The sequence below is a fragment of the Manis pentadactyla genome, chromosome 13, assembly GCF_030020395.1.
Source record: "Manis pentadactyla isolate mManPen7 chromosome 13, mManPen7.hap1, whole genome shotgun sequence".
In the NCBI taxonomy this organism is placed as follows: domain Eukaryota; kingdom Metazoa; phylum Chordata; class Mammalia; order Pholidota; family Manidae; genus Manis; species Manis pentadactyla.
In genome coordinates, this window is record NC_080031.1 from 56,981,969 (window position 1) to 56,993,206 (window position 11,238).

The window sequence follows — 11,238 nt, forward strand, 5'->3', positions numbered from 1 at the left end:
GTTAGTGTCCCCTTTAATTTCTCTTAAGAGTGACTTGTAGTTTTCAGATTATAAGTCTTTCACTTCTTTGGTTAGGTTTATTCCTAGGTTTTTTTTTTTTTTTGATGCAATTGTGAATGGAGTTGTTTTCCTGATTTCTCTTTCTGTTGGTTCATTGTTAGTATACAGGAAAGCCACAGATTTCTGTGTGTTGATTTTGTATCCTGCAACTTTGCTGTATTCCGATATCAGTTCTAGTAGTTTTGGGGTGGAGTCTTTAGGGTTTTTTATGTACAGTATCATGTCATCTGCAAATAGTGACAGTTTAACTTCTTCTTTACCAATCTGGATTCCTTGTATTTCTTTATTTTGTCTGATTGCCGTGGCTAGGACCTCCAGTACTATGTTAAATAACAGTGGAGAGAGTGGGCATCCCTGTCTAGTTCCTGATCTCAGAGGAAATGCTTTCAGCTTCTCGCTGTTCAATATAATGTTGGCTGTGGGTTTATCATAGATGGCCTTTATTATGTTGAGGTACTTGCCCTCTATTCCCATTTTGCTGAGAGTTTTTAACATGAATGGATGTTGAACTTTGTCAAATGCTTTTTCAGCATCTATGGAGATGATCATGTGGTTTTTGTCTTTCTTTTTGTTGATGTGGTGGATGATGTTGATGGACTTTCGAATGTTGTACCATCCTTGCATCCCTGGGATGAATCCCACTTGGTCATGGTGTATGATCCTTTTGATGTATTTTTGAATTCGGTTTGCTAATATTTTGTTGAGTATTTTTGCATCTACGTTCATCAGGGATATTGGTCTGTAGTTTTCTTTTTTGGTGGGGTCTTTGCCTGGTTTTGGTATTAGGGTGATGTTAGCTTCATAGAATGAGTTTGGGAGTATCCCCTCCTCCTCTATTTTTTGGAAAACTCTAAGGAGAATGGGTATTATGTCTTCCCTGTATGTCTGATAAAATTCCGAGGTAAATCCATCTGGCCCGGGAGTTTTGTTCTTTGGTAGTTTTTTGATTACCGCTTCAATTTCGTTGCTGGTAATTGGTCTGTTTAGATTTTCTGTTTCTTCCTGCGTCAATCTTGGAAGGTTATATTTTTCTAGGAAGTTGTCCATTTCTCCTAGGTTTCCCAGCTTGTTAGCATATAGGTTTTCATAGTATTCTCCAATAATTCTTTGCATTTCTGTGGGGTCCGTCGTGATTTTTCCTTTCTTGTTACTGATACTGTTGATTTGTGTTGACTCTCTTTTCTTCTTAATAAGTCTGGCTAGAGGCTTATCTATTTTGTTTATTTTCTCAAAGAACCAGCTCTTGGTTTCATTGATTTTTGCTATTGTTTTATTCTTCTCAATTTTATTTATTTCTTCTCTGATCTTTATTATATTCCTCCTTCTGCTGACCTTAGGCCTCATCTGTTCTTCTTTTTCCAATTTCGATAATTGTGACATTAGACCATTCATTTGGGATTGCTCTTCCTTTTTTAAATATGCTTGGATTGCTATATACTTTCCTCTTAAGACTGCTTTTGCTGTGTCCCACAGAAGTTGGGGCTTAGTGTTGTTGTTGTCATTTGTTTCCATATATTGCTGGATCTCCATTTTGATTTGGTCATTGATCCATTGATTATTTAGGAGCGTGTTGTTAAGCCTCCATGTGTTTGTGAGCCTCTTTGCTTTCTTTGTACAGTTTATTTCTAGTTTTATGCCTTTGTGGTCTGAAAAGTTGGTTGGTAGGATTTCAATCTTTTGGAATTTTCTGAGGCTCTTTTTGTGGCCTAGTATGTGGTCTTTTCTGGAGAATGTTCCATGTGCACTTGAGAAGAATGTATATCCCACTGCTTTTGGATGTAGAGTTCTATAGATGTCTATTAGGTCCATCTGCTCTACTGTGTTGTTCAGTGCTTCCGTGTCCTTACTTATTTTCTGCCCAGTGGATCTATCCTTTGGGGTGAGTGGTGTGTTGATGTTTCCTAGAATGAATGCATTGCAGTCTATATCCCCCTTTAGTTCTGTTAGTATTTGTTTCACATATGCTGGTGCTCCTGTGTTGGGTGCATATATATTTAGAATGGTTATATCCTCTTGTTTGACTGAGCCCTTTATCATTATGTAGTGTCCTTCTTTATCTCTTGTTACTTTCTTTGTTTTGAAGTCTATTTTGTCTGATATTAGTACTGCAACCCCTGCTTTCTTCTCACTGTTGTTTGCTTGAAATATGTTTTTCCATCCCTTGACTTTTAGTCTGTACATGTCTTTGGGTTTGAGGTGAGTTTCTTGTAAGCAGCATATAGATGGGTCTTGCTTTTTTATCCATTCTGTTACTCTGTGTCTTTTGATTGGTGCATTCAACCCATTAACATTTAGGGTGACTATTGAAAGATATGTACTTATTGCCATTGCAGGCTTTAAATTCGTGGTTACCAAAGGTTCAAGGTTAGCCTCTTTAGTATCTTACTGCCTAACTTAGCTCGCTTATTGAGCTGTTATATACACTGTCTGGAGATTCTTTTCTTCTCTCCCTTCTTGTTCCTCCTCCTCGATTCTTCATATGTTGGGTGTTTTGTGCTGTGCTCTTTCTAGGAGTGCTCCCATCTAGAGCAGTCCCTGTAAGATGTTCTGTAGTGGTGGTTTGTGGAAAGCAAATTCCCTCAGCTTTTGTTTGTCTGGGCATTGTTTAATCCCACCGTCATATTTGAATGATAGTCGTGCTGGATACAGTATCCTTGGTCCAAGGCCCTTCTGTTTCATTGTATTAAATATATCATGCCATTCTCTTCTGGCATGTAAAGTTTCTGTTGAGAAATCTGACGTTAGCCAGATGGGTTTCCCTTTATAGGTGACCTTTTTCTCTCTAGCTGCCTTTAATACTCTTTCCTTGTCCTTGATCTTTGCCATTTTAATTATTATGTGTCTTGGTGTTGTCCTTCTTGGATCCTTTCTGTTGGGGGTTCTGTGTATTTCCGTGGTCTGTTCGATTACTTCCTCCCCCAGTGTGGGGAAGTTTTCAGCAATTATTTCTTCTAAGATACTTTCCATCTCTTTTCCTCTCTCTTCTTCTTCTGGGACCCCTATAATACGGATATTGTTCCTTTTGGATTGGTCACACAGTTCTCTTAACATTGTTTCATTCCTGGAGATCCTTTAGTCTCTCTCTATGTCAGCTTCTTTGCGTTCCTGTTCTCTGATTTCAATTCCATCAATGGCCTCTTGCATGCTATCCATTCTGCTTATAAACCCTTCCAGAGTTTGTTTCATTTCTGCGATCTCCTTTCTGGCATCTGTGATCTCCTTCCGGACTTCATCCCATTTCTCTTGCGTATTTCTCTGCATCTCTGTCAGCATGTTTATGATTCTTATTTTGAATTCTTTGTCAGGAAGACTGGTTAGGTCTGTCTCCTTCTCTGGTGTTGTCTCTGTGATCTTTGTCTGCCTGTAGCTTTGCCTTTTCATGGTGATAGGAATAGTCTGCAGAACTGGGACGAGTGACGGCTGGAAGGACTTCCTTTCTTGTTGGTTTGTGGCCCTCCTCTCCTGGGAGAACAGCGACCTCTAGTGGCTTGTGCTGGGCAGCTGTGCGCAGACAGGGCTTCTGCTTCCTGCCCGGCTGCTATGGAGTTAATCTCCGCTGTTGCCGTGGGCGTGGCCTGGCTCGGGCAGCTACTCCAAAATGGTGGAGTCGCGTTGGAGCAGGAGCTGCTGGGAGGCTATTTATCTCCGTAAGGGGCCTCCCTGCTCCCTGCAGCCCAGGGGTTAGGGTGCCCAGAGATCCCGGATTCCCTACCTCTGGATTAAGTGACCCGCCCTGCCCCTTTAAGACTTCCAAAAAGCACCCGCCAAAACAAAACAACGACCACAAAAAAAAAAAAAAAAGAACAAAAAAATTTTTTAATTAAAAAAAAAAAAAAGGGGGTGGTCGTTCGTTTTTCTTTATTCTCCGGTGCCAGCCTCAGTCCTCTGCTCACCGGTCTTTCTGCCCTGTTTCCCTAGTATTGGGGTCCCTATCCCTTTAAGACTTCCAAAAAGCGCTCGCCTAAACAAAACAGCAAAAAAGCAAAAAAAAAATGGTCGCGCGCTTTTCTTATGTCCTCTGTCGCCCAGCCTCCAGTGCCTGCTCACTGTTCTTGCTGCCCTGTTTCCCTAGTATTGGGGTCCCTATCCCTTTAAGACTTCCAAAAAGCGCTCGCCTAAACAAAACAGCAAAAAAGCAAAAAAAAAAATGGTCGCGCGCTTTTCTTATGTCCTCTGTCGCCCAGCCTCCAGTGCCCGCTCACTGTTCTTGCTGCCCTGTTTTCCTAGTATTGAGCGCCCTGCACTCTGGCCCGGATGGCTGGGGCTGGGTGTTCGGCAGTCCTGGGCTCCGTCTCCCTCCCGCTCTGCCTGCTCTTCTCCCGCCGGGAGCTGGGGGGAGGGGCGCTCGGCTCCCGCGGGGCCGGGGCTTGTATCTTACCCCCTTCGCGAGGCGCTGGGTTCTCTCAGGTGTGGATGTGGTCTGGATATTGTCCTGTGTCCTCTGGTCTTTATTCTAGGAAGGGTTGTCTTTGTTATATTTTCATAGATATATGTTGTTTTGGGAGGAGATTTCCGCTGCTCTACTCACGCCGCCATCTTCCGCCCCTCTCCCATTGAATATTATTTTTAAACTTTTGTGCAATTTTTGGTCTCAGTCATGTCCTCTTTGCTGGCATGATCTTCAAGTTATGCCAACACAAACCAGTATTCCTACATATGAGCTTCCCAAATTTAATTAGAAATGCAAATATTTGCAATCTTGTTAAATATTATTGTATTGATCATCATCTGGAATTTAGACCACAGTCAGTGGGAACCCACATTCCTTGGAGACGCCGTCAAATGACTAGTATTGGATATTTGACTTAATTACCTGCTTGAGGAGCCCTTTAGGTAAGTGCTTTACTATGTCAGAAAATAATAAACAAATATGTTTACACCATAACAAATTCAGAACGTTCTATAGACCCATGGAAACTATGGAAAAGCTTTCTGAAAGCACTGGGTATATTTTGCTTCAATTTATGAGGACCACACTTTCTTTTTTCAGATTCAAAAGACCTCTCTGAACTGAGGTGGGGGCACTATTTCCACTCATTTTCATCTGAATGTTCCCTGTGACTGTGACGTTTCGGGGAAACGGAGTAGGAAGGCATGGAAGGGAAGTGCTGTGCAGGTCTGCGGGGCTCCCACAGCTGAGCCGGGTTCCCAGGGGATGCAGGAAAGTCTATCACAGCGGAAGCTCCGTGAAGCAGGCGATGGAGGACCACGACGCTGGGCAAAGGGACACACGGCCCGGCTGTCATGGCGATGCTCTGCCCGACTGTCGCCCCGCACCACCAGAGGACCAGCGACTTGTCATAGTTCTGTGTCCTGTGAGGACAACCATATGAAACCGCCCTGATTCTTCTACATTACACTACTGCTTCTCCTTTTTCTCCTCCACTTGAAGTTTTGGTTGCATTTGTCAGTGTCTGTATAGGTATATTAGTGTGACTTACCACATACTTGTTGTGATTTCTCCCCAAAATTAAGTCATTATAACATGTACCTGATTCTCAGATAAACTTTTTCATATTTCAATGTTTTATAATAGGCACTCAACTGAAAATTGATATATTCCTTTAATGTAATGTTTACTTTCCTGAAAAATGTATACTTATATTTATTATGCATTTGAAATGATTTAACTCTTGATCAGGAGTATGTTAAAGAGGGAGTTATGACATGACTAGTACATGCTCATAAATATGACATCCTCTGTGAAGACAGAGAGTTTATGCATGGGCTTCTCACACAGGCATCACAGACACCACTTGCTGTGGTTGTAGCAATGTGCCCCTTAGAAGAGCTGTAGGTAGGAGTTTTCTGTTACTACATGTATGGGACTCCCTAGCGGAGATATTTAGACTATCTTCATCAGCTATGTACAAGGGTTTAGAGATTGGGAAATGCATAATTTATTCATAATTCTCTCTAGCAAGCTAAATAAGAAAAATGCCAAGAAGATGATAGTGTGGGAAGAGTAAGAACCTCATACAAATATCATGTTTATAAAGATCAGAACAAGAACCAAAGTCAGATGTAAGAGGAAAGCCCTCCTGATATCTATATAGTTAAAAGATATAAAGTGAAAAAGTATAAGGGAAGACAATATCTATTAAAACTGACCACCTGAGACTATCAGCAGCAGGACTCAGTGATAGATTCATCTCTAATACAAATAATTTCAAACAGCTAGTTAATGGCAAAACAGAAAAGGAATTCCTATTTCCTAACTTCAAATTAGGTCATCTTTCCTTTACTCCACTGCTTCTCACATTCCACAGGACTTTACCTGGAGCTGATTTAATGTCCTTGTTCCTCAGACAGTATATAAGAGGGTTCAAGGTTGGAGGTACAACTGAACAGAATACAGACACCAGCAAGTCTAGGAGAGAAGGCTCATTGGCCGCTGGCTTCAAGTACGCCACAGTGCCTGTTAGAAGGAATGCACTCACAACAATGAGGTGAGGAAGGCAGGTGGAGAAGTCTTTGGACTGCTTCTCTCTTGCTGGAATCTTTAACACAGTGGAAAATATATACACATAGGAAACAACAATGCATACCAAGCATGCAAATGCATAGCAGGCCCCAATGGCCACGCTGAGCTTAATAGTTGCATGTTCTTCAGAACCACTGAGCTGTAACAAGGCAGGAACGTCACAGAAAAACTGATGGATCTTATTGGACCCACAGAAATTCAGAGAGAATGTCCCAGCTGCGTACAAGATTCCCAAGGCCACTCCATTGAGCCAGGACACTGCCATCAACTGGACACAAACTCCTTTGTTCATGACAGACTCATAATGCAAAGGGTGGCAGATAGCGACATAGTGGTCATAAGACATTGCAATGAGGATGTCTATCTCTGACCCAGCCATCAGCACCACCAGGAAGAGCTGCACCACACATCCTAGGAAAGATATAGAGTCAGTCAAGGTGAGGGTGTTGAGGACAGATTTGGGGACTGTGGCAGAAATGAGACTCAGATCTAAGCAGGACAAATGCTTGTGAAAAAATTACATTGGTGTGTGGAGGTGTTTGTCCAGAATTGTGAGGTGGATGATAATTAAATTCTCCAACACTGCCACTAGGTAGACCACTGAGAAGAGAACAGCATGCAGCTTTAACAGCATCTGGCTCTCAGTAGAAGTCACAAGCAAGAATTCCATCATTACTGTCTGATTCATCATGTTTTAAAATTTTAAGCCACCTGTTGAGTAAATAAGAAAGTTATATTAATATAACAAATTAAGAAATCATTTGCTTCTTTATTTTGAAGCATGTATAGTTCACTGCAATGGGTTAAATGGAAAGTTTTAAAATGCCAAGATATTCATATACAGAGCCGACTTAGGTACAAAACAATTATGGGTAGAACAGCCCAATATAACTGGGCTTAAATTTATTGTGGAAGAAAAAAAGGACTCCACTTCCCTCATTATTACTTGAAATGATTTTAAAAGTTTATTTCCAGTGGAATTGCAGGATTAGCTATGTAACAGTAATTGTAATAGAGTACATATTTGTTATGCATCAATGTTATCCTATTTGATGTAAATTTTGGTGTGTATTAGGTGTCATAATGAATTTTCTCTTTCCTGCATATTGTAATCTTTTTAAATAATCATTTAGATGATACTCCAATTTATTATCTACTTCCCATTGAAGAACATTAAAATTGTTCCCCATTTTTCATAAAAATGTTAACTGTGATGAAAATGTCATTATAGAAATTTATGTTCCTTTAGTGCAGATATTTACTGTATCAGAAAAATTAGAAAGATACTTTGACATTTTGACGAATTGATTTAAGAATGTACAGTGCCATGTTTTCTTAAAAAGAACAAAATTTAAGACTATAAGCCAGGTATTTAGCATGTAACATTAGGAAGCACTTAATTAACACCAAGAACCACCAAATATCAGGGATGTCCCCTGCATCTAATGAGAGAAGCAGAGCGTCCTCCTCTCTTAAAGACACACAGGCTTGTCATCCAAGATCATACACTTAACCTAAAATGGGGGGGCGTGGATCATGCTTTCCTCCTTCAGGTCGTCCTTATCTTTAGGGACTCTCTTTAGCATCACTTCAATGACAATTCATTTCCCTACCAGCCTCATTTCTTCCCCAATATATGTGGCTTTTGGACAATGTAAGTTTAAGAAAAAGTATTCCTCCTTAACCTGTGTGCATGAAACCCAACCTTTGGTGCCCAGGCTCTGGCTGGGATCTGCGGAGAGACACTGTGCGGCCTCCATCTCTGCCCGTGGGAGCATCCCCAGCGGCCTGTCCTTTTCCTCCGTCAGGCATCTCAGGAGGCTCGGGCCCTGAGCCCATCTCCTCTGCATCACTGTTCAGCTTCCCAGGGGCTGCGTTTGCACGCCATGCCTCCACACCAAGCAGTTTCTCTTAAATGTAAAGGTAGTGGGAATTCATAATTGGTATCCTACTTAGATTCTTCTGCCAGTGGGAAGATTCTCATTCACTTTAATTTCAGTGTCTTGATTATCTGAGTACACCACGGCTAACACAGAGTTTTTATGCCTGGAACAACAGCAGCAGTTATTGATTCTGTACATGATGGATTGTCGAATTTGAATTTTCCATTGTGCTTTCCTTGGTATTTCTTCTCTATACCTGGAAAATCAGGTGTTTTTCTATGGATGGTTCCCTATATGTCTTCTACACCTTTCAAAGTAATGGTTTCTCAAGTTTTTGCAAGTTCCGTTTTGTTGATATTCTGTTAATCTGAAATTCCCAAAACTATAAACTAGAGCATAAACATGTGATCTGATCAGTTCAGTTTATTGTTTACAATATGGACATTTTTATTAATAAAATCAATGATTTTAACATGAAATCTGCAATTACCAGTTTCAAAATCAGAAATAATTATTAATATTTTCTGCAATCAAACACAATTATTAACATTTTATAATGAAATTTTCCCTTAATATTGTCTAATGCAAGTCATCTAGGGTAGGTTAAATTTACAAAACCAAAAGAAGTTAATATTTTCTATTTTCATCTTATAGGGAAACATATTGAAGTTACCTAATTCTAAATAACTAGTGTACTAATGGAGAATAAATAGTCATATTTTATGCAAAAATAAGTTCCATATAAATATTAAATGATTAAAAATATCTAACATATTGAAAATTTCTTTCACCTCCATGGACTTTAAACAAGGAGAGCCTCTTCTCCCAAGACCACTTATAAAATTTTATTTTTTGAATATTCTGGTTTTCATTTTTTATTTTCAAAGATAATAAATATCAGAAAGTTGAATAAATTACATGAAATTGAACATCTGATACAAAACATTAGGCATTTGATTTATTTTATTTTTAGGTAAAATGGAGGGGAGAGAAATCAAAGACGACAAAGGCAATGAGAAAGTGAAATTAAATATGATTTAAATCTGGAAGATTAAAATAGATAATAAGTTAAAGATGAAGAACTAATCAGGACATGCAGAGCACCTGTCAAACCCACACCGACACACACACACAGCACACAACATGCACAAACACCACATGCACCCTCCACACACACATGCTCTTCATATGTTCCTCCCAGCACTGTCCAGAAAAGTATGCCTTGTGAATCAGTCCAGGGTATCACAGACACAGAGTCAAGTGAAAAGAGCCCTCATTATTTCAGATATAATGACTCAGATTTACACACATTTTCTGCATCCAGTTTTTCTCTCAGGATAAGTTCCACTCTCCAGAATCTTATATATACAGATTTATATAATATTTATGATTTATGGCTGACCTGCAGAGGATTCACCAAAACTTTGGGAACAATTACAGTGGTGAGAGTATGAGAAGGAAGGTGGTTTAAAAAATGGAGTGGTGAATTATAACTGAGCAGTGGGGAATTACAATTATTTTTCTTGATAATTGAATACAGTATCTCATAAATTTAAAGATACAAATTAAGATTGTAAAGGGAAAAGAGATAGAGAGGATAAAAGAATAGATTGAGAATAGAAGATAGAGAAAGAGGGTAATAAAATGGATGATTAGGAGGGAGGTAGAGAGAAGCACAATATATTGAGAGAATAAAGGAGAGTAGGAACAAAAAAGCATTGGAAGGCACAGAAGACATTTAGGGAGAAAAAGCAACTTTCCATCCAGAGCAGAAGGGAAGAAAATAATAGTAATCTCTCAAACATGTGATCACTTCAATATACATTGCTAATTTTTTCCCTGTATCCGTGTACTGAGAGGGGTCGGCAAGGGCAAATTGAGCTTTTCTGTGTGAGCACGCCTATTTTACACTTTCATAGAATCCACATTCTCCAGTACTGGTAATTTCCAGAGTAAAATTACAAGTGTTTTCAAATTTAAAAGGCTCATAAGAAAATGACAATTTACATTTGCAAAAACATGGATGGATCTAGTGAGTATTACGCACAATGACATAAGCCAGGCAGAGAAAGACAAATACCATATGATTTCACTTATTTGTGGAAAATAAAAACAAAGTGAAACAGAAGGAACAAAATAGCAGTAGACTCATAGACACTGAGAAGTGACTTGTAGTGACCATGGGGGAGTGTTTGGGGGCAGTGGGTTTGGAGGATGGGAGGGAAAAAGGTGCACAAAAATTTTCAATCATGATGTCAGTTGGTGGCTGGGATGGTAGTACAGTGTGGAGAATATAGCCAATGGTTCCGTAACAGCTTTGTTTGTTGACAGACAGTAACTGCACTCATGGGGATGAGGATTTACTAGTGTGGGTAACTGGTGAACCACTGTATTGTATATTTGAAACCAATAAACCAATGTAAGATTGTATATCAATGGTACTTCAATAAAAAAGAAAAAAAAAGAATATGACAATTTCATGGGTTTTTTTTTCAAACTTTGGATACCTTAGTAATGGAAAGACAGCATTGACCTACTTTTAGGAAAGTATTAAAAAGCCTAACTCAAAATTCATAACTCAACATGAACTAGATCACACACCTCAACTTTTAAAGACTCTGCTCTTTCACCTGCTGGAGAAATAAATCTTTAAACACTGTCTGCTTTCTCTGAGAGCTGGTCCAGAACTAGCGGATCACCCATCATGGTTTCGACTCAACCTGTGTGCTTTAGGGATGGACAGGGTAAGTCACCCAGAGAGCATCCTTTAAAGCTCCACTAATCCCCACAGTGTTTGACTTTGATAATGGA

General features: G+C 39.7%; 1 pseudogene; it reads right to left on the minus strand.

Annotated features, from left to right (window-relative positions):
• Nucleotides 1-6,290: 6,290 nt before the first annotated feature.
• LOC118920699 (olfactory receptor 14K1-like) lies at nucleotides 6,291-7,235 on the minus strand (annotated as a pseudogene).
• Between the last annotated feature and the right edge of the window lie 4,003 nt (nucleotides 7,236-11,238).